The 14,016-nt window shown below is 41.1% G+C and overlaps 1 pseudogene; it reads right to left on the minus strand.

Annotated features, from left to right (window-relative positions):
- Nucleotides 1-277: 277 nt before the first annotated feature.
- LOC126029916 (replication protein A 14 kDa subunit-like) lies at nt 278-847 on the minus strand (annotated as a pseudogene).
- Between the last annotated feature and the right edge of the window lie 13,169 nt (nt 848-14,016).

Genomic DNA, 14,016 nt, shown 5'->3' on the forward strand with positions numbered 1-14,016 from the left:
GTTTGTTTATTTTTTGGGGGCCACACGGGGCATCTCTCAGGGGTTACTCTTGGCTCTATGCTCAGAAATCGCTCCTGGCAGGCTCGGGGGACCATATGGGATGCCGGGATTTGAACCACTGTCCTTCTGCATGCAAGGCAAACACCTTACCTTCATGCTATCTCTCTGGCCCTGGGAGATGAGCTCTTTATAAAGTCAGGTAAAATTAAAGAGAGTTCTATCTATGCAGATCACATAGGTTTCCTTTAATAGTTTTAATGGTAAAGTTTCATTGCAATCAATGTCCAGATCCCAAAGGAAAATACTGAGGGAACTCATGAGTAATTTTCACTGTTTCATTATAAAGTCCAAGATAAAAAAAAAAGATGGTTATTGGGGCCGGCGAGATGGCGCTAGAGGTAAGGTGCCTGCCTTGTAAGTGCTAGCTAAGGAAGAACCGTGGTTTGATCCTCCAGCGTCCCATATGGTTCCCCCAAGCCAGGGGCAATTTCTGAGCATCAAATGGGTGTGGCCCGAAAAACCAAAACAAACAAACAAAAAAAAACCCAAAAAAACCCCAAAAAACAAAAGATAGTTATCTTCTTTAAATTGGAAATAAGATGCACACATAATGATTGCCTTGGCTGTTACTTTTCCAATTACTTCCACAATTCCAGAGATTTCTTCATCAAGAGGTTCCATCAACTCCATCAACATTTTTTCCTTCACCTTCTGAAAGGATAAACATTATCCCAGTGGGATGAATCTTTTCCAGCCTCCCTATGAAGCAGACTAGTCAGTCGATGAACTGAACTAGCATGCTGGCATTGATGCGCGACCTGGGTAATAACTCCATAACATCCATCATGAGAATTGTACAAGACTAGTGGTGGTGGGATACTCTAATATCTTTATTTATTTATTTACTTATTTATTTATATTTATTTTGGGGTCACACCCAGCAGCACTCAGGGGTTACTGAATCCCTGTCCTGCATGCAAGGCAAACGCTCTACTTCCATGTTATCTCTCTGGCCCCTCTAATATCTTTATTTAAGCCATGATTACAAACATGTTTGTAGTTGGGTTTTTGTTATAAAAAGTAAAACAAGGGCCCGGAGAAATAGCACAGCGGTGTTTGCCTGGCAAGCAGCCGATCCAGGACCAAAGGTGGTTGGTTCGAATCCTGGTGTCCCATATGGTCCCCCGTGCCTGCCAGGAGCTATTTCTGAGCAGACAGCCAGGAGTAACCCCTGAGCACCGCCGGGTGTGGCCCAAAAACCAAAAAAAAAAAAAAAAAGTAAAACAAAAGAAAATTTAAATTTAAATAGTAGTAATTAAAAAAAAATAGGGGCTGGAGAGATAATACAAAGGCTAGGGCACTTACTTTGTATGCAACTGATTTGAGTTCAATCCCAGGTACCCCATATGGTCTTTCAAGTCCCACCAAGGGTTATCTTGAGCTTAGAGTCAAGAGAAAACCATGAATACTGGCAAGTGTGGCCCCTTCAAAACAAACCAAAAAAAACACCCCCTCTCCAATCAAACAAAACCCAAAAAGAGGTCAGGGGTTTGGAAGTAGGTCAGATGGTATCACATATTCTCAGCCCATGCTGACTGAGTTTTAACCCTATCACCAAATGCCCCACATCTCATACATTAGGACCATCAGAAGTGGTCCCCATAAAATCAAGGGCTTGAGATGACTCAAAGGACTGATGCACCTGCTTTTAAATTTTATTTTGTGGGGCCGGAAAGATAGCACAACGGTAGGGCATTTTCATTGCATGTGGTCAACCCTGGATGGACCCTGGTTTGATTCCTGGCATCCCATGTCGTCCTCTGACTGAGCCTTTGAGGAGTGATTTCTGAGTACAGAATTAGGAGTAACTCCTGAGCACCACCACTGGGTGTGGCCCTTAAAACAAAACAAAACAAAATTATTTTGTTCTAGGGCCATACCCAGTTGTGTCCAGATTCTGTCCACTCCTAGTTCTGTGCTCAAGGATCATTATTAGATGGCTCAGGAACCACAGGGGTGCTGGAGCTTGAACTAGCTTGCAAGACAAGCTGACCTACAGGCTGTACTGTGACTCTGGCTCCAGGAAGGATCTGATTTGAATGCCAAATTCTTTGGTTCAATCCTTGGTACCACATATTTTCCCAAGAAGTGTCATAAGTGACCCCTAATACCCATTCTTAAGTTTGAATGACTAACTTAGCCTCCTCTATGCTTTATTTTTGCTATTTTCCAAGTTTCAATAAGTTTGAGAGCTTTAAGTTTTTAAAAATGTATTTCTCATTAAAAAAGAAGTGAGGCATTTCAAGCGGTATTCAAGTGTCCTCAAGGTCCCTCCAAGTGATTCCAACTGGGCCAAGGTTCACAGTGAATGTCAGAGGATGTGTTATATAGGTTCTGCAGTTTCAGGAACTTCTAAAACTCCCCTGAAAATCCTTGGGAGTCCTAATCCACGTGGTACTGGGGATCAAACAGGATCTATCACTTGCAAGGTATTGCTTCCTAACCCTTAGACTGTCTCCTCAATACTTACTCTCTTTCTTTTTGGGAGGTGTTCACACCCACTGGTGCTCAAGACTTACACCTGGCTCTGCACTCAGGGATCACTCCTGGTGGACTCAGAGTACCATATGGGATACCAGATATTGAACCTGGGTCAGCTGTGTACAAGGCAAGAGGCCTACCCATTGTACTATCTTTCTTGTCCCAATTTTACATTTTGGGGAGCACACCCAGAGGTGCTCAGGGGTTAATTCTGGCTCTTTGTTCAGAAGTTACTTCTGGCAGGCTCGGGTAACCATATGGGATGCTGGGGATTGAACCTGAGTCAGTCACCTGCAAGGCAAATGCCCTACCTGCTGTGCTATCACTCCAGCCCCCCAATTTTACTATTTTTTAATGTTTGAAACTTTACTTAAACACTGTGCCTTACAACGTTTTTCATAATATAGTTGTTTCAGGTATTCAATGTTTAAACACCAATCTCACCAATGTGACTTTCCTTCATCAATGTCCCCAGTTTTCCATTCACCCACTAATCTTCCTTAGTAGGCATAAAGAAACTTACTTTAGGGCCTGGAGAGATAGCACAGCGGCGTTTTCCTTGCAAGCAGCCGATCTAGGACCAAAGGTGGTTGGTTCGAATCCCGGTGTCCCATATGGTCCCCCAGCCTGCCAAGAGCTATTTCTGAGCAGACAGCCAGGAGTAACCCTTGAGCACCGCCGGGTGTGGCCCAAAAACCAAAAAAAAAAAAAAAAAAAAAAAAGAAATTTACTTTATATTTCTTATCACAAAATATATCTCACAAAAGTGTTACTAAAGTCATTGAGCATTTACTGAACGGTTCGGTGCTAGTTGGGCCTTCTATGCTACTGTTCTCTTTCATTGTGGGCTTTTATGCAACTTTTCCATCAAATATGCTGTGCTCCTACTAATCAGCATCATGAAATTTGGAAATGCTGTGTGGCTGCATATGTAGCTTCACACAACAGGAGCTGTGGAATTGGGATGACTCAGTATCTTGGCTTTATGAAGGTATGTTTTGTGGCTCAGCCTGCCATCTATCTGCTAAGTCCATCTGTTCCCATTTGCTCCTTCAGTGTTTCCTTATTGAGGTTTAGTCTAGTTGATCTAGTTCCTTGCCCCAGAAACTTCATATCTATATCTACATCTACATATAGATACATCTCAAAGAATAAGGACATTTTGGGAAAATTAAATATAGTTTCATCCTTCAAGGAACTCAATCTATGGGGGATAGATGAAACAAGTATAAGAGCATTGGTTGTATTAATCTTTTTATTTTTTGGGGGGAGCTACCTCTCACAGTGCTCAGGCATTACTTCTGACTCTGCACTCAGGAATCACTCCTGGCTGGCTCAGGAGATTATATAGGATGCCAGGAATTGAACCCAGGTTACATGCATGTAAGGCAGGAGCCTTGCCCATTGAATTATCATTCCAATTTCTCTTGGAATGAATTTTAGTCTCCAGCCAACTACTCTATATTGTTTTTAGGCTGTCTCTCTGTTTCTATCTCTCTCTTTCTCTCTCAATATCAGTATTCCTTTGACTTTTGTCAAACCCATTAGTTACCTATCAACCATATGAAAGACTCACAATCCACTCAGGAAAGACCTACTTATAGACTCAGTTTCTGTTTCAATGAAATCTGTTTATAGTAGACAAACAGATCTTTTTCAAAGTTACAGTGTAGGAGCTGGAAAGATGATACGGTGTGTAGGGAGCTTGCTTTGCATGTGGCTGGTCTGGGTTCCATCTCTAGCACCCCATCTGGCCCCTTGAGTCCCTCCAGGAGTGCTAAGCATAGAGCCATAATTAAGCCCTGAATACTGCCAGGTGTGACCCCCCAAACAGCCAAACCAAAATAAAACCATTAGTTTTACTTGGAGATGCTGGGCATGGGGGAAATACCTAGTAGTGTTCATGGGCTAGGGCTCCTTAGTATTTATTTTCCTAGAGATCAAACCAGTAACAGTAGAGTACTTATAGGTGAGACTGGCTATGAAATGGAAGATAGAGAGGAGGAATCCCTTACCTTTAGGGAGGGCTTTAAAAAATGGATAAAATAGTCATTTAAATACTGATTGGGTGAATGGGGAGACTACAAGGGCTGAGGCATGCTAGCCTGTTTAAGACTCTGACTTCCACCCTTAGATGGAAGTCACTGCATGACACCCCCAGTATCATTAGAGTGTCCATGAGTCCTCAGCAGTGCTGGACCCAAGCAGCATTTCAGTACCAGGTCTGATCACTGAACTATCCAACCCAATTTACAGAGAATTTCTGGAACTGGCTTTTGGTTCTCTGAGTATGCGTTGGAAGCCACCCTAAAGTTATTAAAAGAAAAGAACTAAAGGAGAGTTACAAGACAGGAAACTGGAAGAAAATAGACAAGAAGTCAGAAGGTAGAAGATTACCCAAAAAGGGAGTTAGTAGTTTATTATCTAAAGAAAAATAGAGTACAGGATAGAATGTGCTTTTAGGGGCAAAAATTGAGGGATTTTCTAATGGTGCCTCATTTTTGTGACATAGAAGTGGGGTTGTAAGTACAGTGATGGGCAGATGCATGGGTTTAGGAACGAAGAACAGCACAGCATCTAGTTCCAGACATGTTAGCACCGCTTTGAAAACGTGAAATGTTCACTGAAAATGACTACCATTAAGTTACCGTGGCTCAAACCTTTCGCTGTTAAAGGGATCTTGTTTCTTCCCCCTGAGACTGGGTCTTCGTTCCTGAAGCACCCGTTTCCTTATTTCTTTTTTTTTTTTTTTTTTTTTTTTTTTTCTTTCCTATCTGGATGCCCTTGATATCTTTTTCTTTTTTTTCTTTATTTAAAGAAAATGCATCATTTAGTTGACATAGTTGACCATAATACATTGAATTAGACAGGTTTTTCTTTTTTCTTTTTTTTTTTTATTTTATATATTTTTATTTTGCAGATTAAAGTTTTTTTTTTTAATGCATAATTTTTTTTTTATTTAAACACCTTGATTACATACATGATTGTGTTTGGGTTTCAGTCATAAAAGGAACACCACCCATCACCAGTGCAACATTCCCATCACCCAAGTCCCAAATCTCCCTCCTCCCCACCCAACCCCCGCCTGTACCCTAAACAGGCTCTACATTTCCCTCATACATTCTCAATATTAGGACAGTTCAAAATGTAGTTATTTCTCTAACTAAACTCATCACTCTTTGTGGTGAGCTTCCTGAGGTGAGCTGGAACTTCCAGCTCTTTTCTCTTTTGTGTCTGAAAATTATTATTACCAGGGTGTCTTTCATTTTTCTTAAAACCCATAGATGAGTGAGACCATTCTGCGTTTTTCTCTCTCTCTCTGACTTATTTCACTCAGCATAATAGATTCCATGTACATCCATGTATAGGAAAATTTCATGACTTCATCTCTCCTGACAGCTGCATAATATTCCATTGTGTATATGTACCACAGTTTCTTTAGCCATTCGTCTGTTGAAGGGCATCTTGGTTGTTTCCAGAGTCTTGCTATGGTAAATAGAGCTGCAATGAATATAGGTGTAAGGAAGGGGTTTTTGTATTGCATTTTTGTGTTCCTAGGGTATATTCCTAGGAGTGGTATAGCTGGATCGTATGGGAGCTCGATTTCCAGTTTTTGGAGGAATCTCCATATCGCTTTCCATAAAGGTTGAACTAGACAGCATTCCCACCAGCAGTGGATAAGGGTTCCTTTCTCTCCACATCCCCGCCAACATTGTTTATTCTCATTCTTTGTGATGTGTGCCATTCTCTGGGGTGTGAGGTGGTATCTCATCGTTGTTTTGATTTGCATCTCCCTGATGATTAGTGATGTGGAACATTTTTTCATGTGTCTTTTGGCCATGCGTATTTCTTCTTTGTCAAAGTGTCTGTTCATTTCTTCTCCCCATTTTTTGATGGGGTTAGATGTTTTTTTCTTGTAAAGTTCTGTCAGTGCCTTGTATATTTTGGAGATTAGCCCCTTATCTGATGGGTATTGGGTGAATAGTTTCTCCCACTCAGTGGGTGGCTCTTGTATCCTGGGCACTATTTCCTTTGAGGTGCAGAAGCTTCTCAGCTTAATATATTCCCATCTGTTAATCTCTGCTTTCACTTGCTTGGAGAGTGCAGTTTCCTCCTTGAAGATGCCTGTAATGTCCTGTAGTGTTTTGCCTATGTGCTGTTCTATATATCTTATGGTTTTGGGGCTGATATCGAGGTCTTTAATCCATTTGGATTTTACCTTTGTGCATGATGTTAGCTGGGGGTCTAAGTTTAATTTTTTGCAAGTGGCTATCCAATTGTGCCAACACCACTTGTTGAAGAGGCTTTCTTTGCTCCATTTAGGATTTCCTGCTCCTTTATCAAAAATTAGATGGTTGTATCTCTGGGGAACATTTTCTGAGTATTCAAGCCTATTCCACTGATCTGAGGACCTATCTTTATTCCAATACCATGCTGTTTTGATAACTGTTGCTTTGTAGTACAGTTTAAAGTTGGGAAAAGTAATTCCTCCCATATTCTTTTTCCCAATGATTGCTTTAGCTATTCGAGGGTGTTTATTGTTCCAAATGAATTTCAAAAGTGTCTGATCCACTTCTTTGAAGAATGTCATGGGTATCTTTAGAGGGATGGCATTAAATCTGTATAATGCCTTGGGGAGTATTGACATTTTGATGATGTTAATCCTGCCAATCCATGAGCAGGGTATGTGTTTCCATTTCCGTGTGTCCTCTCTTATTTCTTGGAGCAGAGTTTTATAGTTTTCTTTGTATAGGTCCTTCACATATTTAGTCAAGTTGATTCCAAGATATTTGAGTTTGTGTGGTACTATTGTGAATGGGGTTGTTTTCTTAATGTCCATTTCATCCTTATTACTATTGGTATATAGAAAGGCCATTGATTTTTGTGTGTTAATTTTGTAGCCTGCCACCTTGCTATATGATTCTATTGTTTCTAGAAGCTTTTTGATAGAGTCTTTAGGGTTTTCTAAGTAGAGTATCATGTCATCTGCAAACAGTGAGAGCTTGACTTCTTCCTTTCCTATCTGGATTCCCTTGATATCCTTTTCTTGCCTAATCGCTATAGCAAGTACTTCCAGTGCTATGTTGAATAGGAGTGGTGAGAGAGGACAGCCTTGTCTTGTGCCAGAATTTAGAGGGAAGGCTTTCAGTTTTTCTCCATTGAGGATAATATTTGCCACTGGCTTGTGGTAGATGGCCTTCACTATATTGAGAAAGGTTCCCTCCATTCCCATCTTGCTGAGAGTTTTGATCAAGAATGGGTGTTGGACCTTATCAAATGCTTTCTCTGCATCTATTGATATGATCATGTGGTTTTTATTTTTCTTGTTATTGATGTTGTGTATTATGTTGATAGATTTACGGATGTTAAACCAGCCTTGCATTCCTGGGATGAAACCTACTTGATCGTAGTGGATGATCTTCTTAACGAGGCATTGAATCCTATTTGCCAGGATTTTGTTGAGGATCTTTGCATCTGCATTCATCAGTGATATTGGTCTGTAATTTTCTTTTTTGGTAGCGTCTCTGTCTGGTTTAGGTATCAAGGTGATGTTGGCTTCATAAAAGCTATTTGGAAGTGTTTCTGTTTGTTCAATTTCATGAAAGAGTCTTGCCAAGATTGGCAGTAGTTCCTCTTGGAAAGTTTGATAGAATTCATTAGTGAATCCATCTGGACCTGGGCTTTTGTTTTTCGGCAGACATTTGATTACTGTTTTAATTTCATCAATGGTGATGGGGGTGTTTAGATATGCTACATCCTCTTCCTTCAACCGTGGAAGATTATAAGAGTCCAAGAATTTATCCATTTCTTCCAGGTTCTCATTTTTAGTGGCGTAGAGTTTTTCAAAGTAGTTTCTGATTACCCTTTGAATCTCTGTCATATCAGTAGTGATCTCTCCTTTTTCATTCCTGATACGAGTTATCAAGTTTCTCTCTCTCTCTTTCTTTGTTAGGTTTGCCAGTGGTCTATCAATCTTGTTTATTTTTTCAAAGAACCAACTTCTGCTTTCGTTGATCTTTCGGATTGTTTTTTGAGTTTCCACTTCGTTGATTTCTGCTCTCAACTTTGTTATTTCCTTCTGTCTTCCTATTCTTGGGTCCTTTTGTTGAGCATTTTCTAGTTCTATTAGCTGTGTCATTAAGCTACTCAGGTAAGCTCCTTCTTCCTTCCTGATGTGTGCTTGCAAAGCTATAAATTTTCCTCTCAGTACTGCTTTTGCTGTGTCCCATAAGTTCTGAGAGTTTGTGTCTTTATTGTCATTTGTTTCCAGGAACCTTTTTATTTCCTCCTTGATTTCATCTCGGACCCACTGGTTATTGAGCATGAGGCTGTTTAACTTCCAGGTGTTAAAGTGTTTCTTCTGAGTCCCTTTGGAGTTCACAAATAATTTCAGAGCCTTGTGGTCAGCGAAGGTAGTCTGCAAAATTTCTATCCTCTTGATCTTATGGAGGTATGTTTTATGTGCCAGCATGTAGTCTATCCTGGAGAATGTCCCATGTACATTGGAGAAGAATGTGTATCCAGGTTTCTGGGGATGGAGTGTCCTATATATATCCACTAGGCCTCTTTCTTCCATTTCTCTCCTCAGGTCTAGTATATTCTTGTTGGGTTTCAGTCTGGTTGACCTGTCCAGTGTTGACAAAGCCGTGTTAAGGTCCCCCACAATTATTGTGTTGTTGTTGATATTATTTTTCAGATTTGTCAACAGTTGTATTAAATATTTTGCTGGCCCCTCATTCGGTGCATATATGTTTAGGAGAGTGAATTCTTCCTGCTCTACGTACCCCTTGATTAATATAAAATGTCCGTCTTTGTCCCTTACAACCTTCCTGAGTATAAAGTTTGCATTATCTGATATTAGTATGGCCACTCCAGCTTTTTTATGGGTGTTGTTTGCTTGGATAACTTTTCTCCAGCCTTTTATTTTGAGTCTATGTTTGTTCTGACTATTCAGGTGCGTTTCTTGTAGGCAGCAGAAGGTTGGATTGAGTTTTTTGATCCATTTAGCCACTCTGTGTCTCTTAACTGGTGCATTTAGTCCATTGACGTTGAGAGAAAGAATTGTCCTGGGATTTAACGCCATCTTTATTTCAAAATTTGGTGTGTCTTTTGGGTAGTCTTGTCTTAGATTAGGTCTTTCAGTTTTTCTCTTAAGACTGGTTTTGTGTCTGTGAAGTTTCTGAGCTGTTTTTTGTCTGTGAAACCATGTATTCTTCCATCAAACCGGAAAGTGAGTTTTGCTGGGTATAGTATTCTGGGTGAAGCATTCATTTCATTCAGTCTTGTCACAATATCCCACCATTGCTTTCTGGCATTGAGCGTTTCTGGTGACAGGTCTGCTGTAAATCTCAGGGAAGCTTGCTTGAACATGATTTCCCCTTTTGATCTTGCTGTTTTCAGAATTCTGTCTCTATCTGTGGGATTTGTCATTGTGACTAGGATGTGTCTTGGGGTGGTTTTTCTGGGGTCTCTTTTGGTTGGTACTCTTCGGGCATGCAGGATTTGATCACATATATTCTTTAGCTCTGGAAGTTTCTCTTTAATGATGTTCTTGACCATTGATTCTTCCTGGAAATTTTCTTCCTGGGTCTCTGGGACTCCAATGATTCTTAAGTTGTTTCTGTTGATCTTATCATAGACTTCTATTTTCATCTGTTCCCATTCTTTGACTAATTTTTCCATTGTCTGCTCATTTGCTTTAAGTTTTTTGTCCAATCTCTCCTGCTGTATGGAATTGTTATGTATCTCATCTTCCACAGCACCAAGTCTATTCTCAGCTTCTGATACCCTGTCCCAGAGCTTATCCATTTTGTCATTCACTTCGTTTACTGACTTTTTCAGTCCTGTTAGTTGACATGTTATTTCAGTTTGGAGTTTTGTCATTTCTGCCTTCATATTTTCTTGGTTCTTATTAGTGTTCTGTTCAACTCGATCCATGGTTTCTTGGAGTCTGTTGAGCACCTTCCATATTGCTAGTCTAAAGTCCTTATCGGAGAGTTTGATTAGTTGTTCAGTCATTATCTGGTCCTCAGGATTGTCATCTTCATTCTCTATGTCTGATGCTGGCCTGCGTTGTTTCCCCATTGTCACACTTGTATTGTGGGTTTTTCTACGTGTTGTGGTGGTATTCATTGTCTATATGATGTAGGCAGCACACTCCTCTGGCTCCTCCCTTTCTGGATGGGCTGACTTGCCTCTAAGGGAGGGGAGTCCTCCGTGGATGAAGCCTCACACTGGGTCAAATCTTAGGCCCGAGCATGCAACAGAGAAGACAGTCCAGAGAGAAATGTTTGCTTCTGTGATATAGCGCCGTTCTTAGTGTGATTTTTCCTTCTTGTTGCAATGGAGTTCTTTCCTTAGAAAGAGTGCACGGCCGCTCCGCTTCGCTACGCGGCCGTGCTCCTCTGAGCCTCTTTTTGCCCCACTCGCAAGAGTTTCACGCAAGAGGACAGTAGACAGACATAGACAGGTCACACTCACAGTCTTTCACAGCTGAGCCCCACTGGGCCGGTGTACTTTCGCGGATTTTCCCTGCCTGGTGTCACACACAGGGAGCCAGCTTTTGCCCCGTTTCCTTATTTCAATCGCACTTTCCTTCCTTATTTCTTTGGAGGTAGAAATTGTGTATTATGTCATTTAGCTTCAAATCCAGCCTTCAACGCTTGCTTTCTAAATTTGGAGAAATGTCCTTTATAGTTTCCAGAATCCTCTGACACTATTAAATATCGTCAGTAGGGGGCGTGAAAGACACATTGTAAGATAAATGGACCTTTTTCTGTTCCTAGCCCATCAAACCTGCAGAGTTCGTTTATTTGTTTTTTGTAGTAGAGTGCATCCAGTGAAACTTCTCATTAACAGCTTAACTGTGCCCCCCTTGCTTTGTGTCTTTGTTTATTGATAATGCTGGGGCACTGACCTGAACCCATAAAGGTTTATCATAAGAATTTCCTCCTTTTTTTTTCACCAGTAAATCAGCCTTATTGCACTTTAGGGTTTTTTTTTTTTTTTTTGGGGGGGGCACACCCAGCAGCATTAGGGGTTACTCCTGGCTCTGAATTCAGAAGTCGCTCCTGGCAGGCTCAGGGGACCATATGGGATGCCGGGGATTGAACTCAGGCTTGTCCTGGGTCAGTCCCCTTCAAGGCAAATCCCTATCGCTGTGCTATTGCTCCAGCCCCATGGTTTAGTTTTATGGTTACAATGATTCAATGTTAATGGTTTCTGATGTACGAAGTGACTGTATATCACCACCACCAAAATGCCCAAGACCATCCCCAAAACCATTTTTCTTATTTCTCTTTCAGTCCCATCCCTCCCCTCACTACTTGGTTACATCAGATTTGTATTCAAAGGTTGAGTGCTTGTCATCATTTGATACTGTTTGTTCCATGGTTTTGTTCTTTTATATACCACAGAAGAATGAGATTGTTATGCATTTATTGGGATTATTAGTCAGCAAGAGGAACACACACAGACATCTTCACTTTTTTATCCACTTATCTTTTCGACTTACTGTTTTTTGGTTTTGTTTGTTTGTTTTTTATTTTGGGCTATACTTGGTGGTGCTCAGGGATTACTCCTGGCTCTATGCTCAGGAATCACTCCTGGCAGGCTCAGAGGACCATATAGGATGCTGGGATCAAACCTGGGTTGGCCATATGCAAGGCAAGTGTCCTACCCACTGTGCTAGCGCTTTGTCTGTCTTTTATATTCTTAAGGTAGATGCCAAGAAGTGGAAATATTGGGTTGTATAGAAACTATACTTAGATTTTCCCACCTTTTTTTTTTTTTTCTTTTTGGGTCATACTCAGCCGTGCTGAGGGTTTACTTTTGGCTTTGCACTTATGAGTTACTCTTGGCTAGCTGGAGTAAGAATGGGTGCTGAGGATTAAATACAGGTTGACCATGTGTTGACCTATCTGCTGTACTTTTGTTCTAACACTTTTTTTTTGTTTGTTTTGTTTTTGTTTGGGGGCTACACCTGGAGTTTCTCAGAGGCTTGTATTGGTTTTGTATTCAGGGGTCACTCCTGATAGTGCTGGGGACCATAATTAATGGCAAGGTTGAACCAGGATTAGTTGAATGCAAGGAAAACATCTTAACCCCTGTACTATATTTTGTTTTTATTTTGGGGCACACCCATCTGTGCTTGGGGCTTACACTTGGCTCTGTCCTCAGCTATCACTTCTGGCAGGGCAAAAGGGACCATATTATGTGCCTGGGATCAAACCTTGGTCAGCTGTGTGCTAGGGAAGTGTCCTTCTTGCTATACTATTGCCCTGTACTATCTCTTTAGCCACAGTATTTTCCTCTTTTTCAGCCAACATACATGGATTGACCCTTAGATGTCTTACTATGAATACAAGATACCCTTCAGTAATGGTCATTAGGAAAAAATTGTTAGACCAGTAAATTACACATCACACCGGGAAGGAGAGAGAGAGAGAGAGAGAGAGAGAGAGAGAGAGACAGAGAGACAGAGAGACAGAGAGACAGAGAGACAGAGAGAGACAGAGAGAGAGACAGAGAGAGAGACAGAGAGAGAGACAGAGAGAGAGACAGAGAGAGACAGAGAGACAGACAGAGAGAGTTAGAGAGAACATAAACCTAGATCTCTAATTTAATACTTGCTGAGACTGGGGTCTTATGAACTTGCTCATTATGGTAGAACTTAAATAATAAGAGTTTTGGGAGAGAGAAAAGGGAAGAGAAAAGTTGAATCTAACTGACCTAAATCAGTCAAGATCTGTCAACAAAAGAGCTCAAGGGGAAGCAAAGTGGCTCTTTACCCAGTCTTTGTGATTGGCAATGTGCTTGAGTTAGACCTCATTAAAGTGGATGCATCTAGGAAATGGATGTCTAAACATCAAAACTTAAGTTAAGCACCTGCTTTATTTGAAAAAAAAAATCACTGTGAGAGCTGATGCTGCACCCCTCCTGGGACATCTGGATCCTGGCCATAGGATGGGGCAAGGACTTAATTTGTGTACTTACCTCACTCCAGGGAGCATCTCCTTTATCTGCTGTGCATGTATTCTTTAGAATTCTCTTTACTTTTTAGTACCCTTAGTATTTATAGCCTCCATTATAATAACTAATTATTGTTTTGTTTTGGAATCACAGCTGACTGTGCACAGGGATAACTCCTGGCATTGCACTCAGGAATCACTCCTGGCAGGCTCAAGGGACCATATGGGAAGCCAGGGATCAAATCTGGGTTGACCACATGTAAGGTTCCAATAATTCTATTTTTTGGAGTTTTTGGTGGGCCACACCTGGTGATGCTCAGGGGTTACTCTTGGTTATGTGCTCAGAAATGGCTTGGGTGACCATATGGGATGCCGGGGATCGAACTGAGGTCTATCCTGGGTCAGCTGCTTGCAAGGCCAATGCCCTACTGATGCACTATTGCTCTGGCCCCAATAATTCTTTACTTTAAACTTACCTGTTCAGTTTCTTTGTGGGTTATATTTC

This window comes from Suncus etruscus, chromosome 15 (assembly GCF_024139225.1).
Source record: "Suncus etruscus isolate mSunEtr1 chromosome 15, mSunEtr1.pri.cur, whole genome shotgun sequence".
In the NCBI taxonomy this organism is placed as follows: domain Eukaryota; kingdom Metazoa; phylum Chordata; class Mammalia; order Eulipotyphla; family Soricidae; genus Suncus; species Suncus etruscus.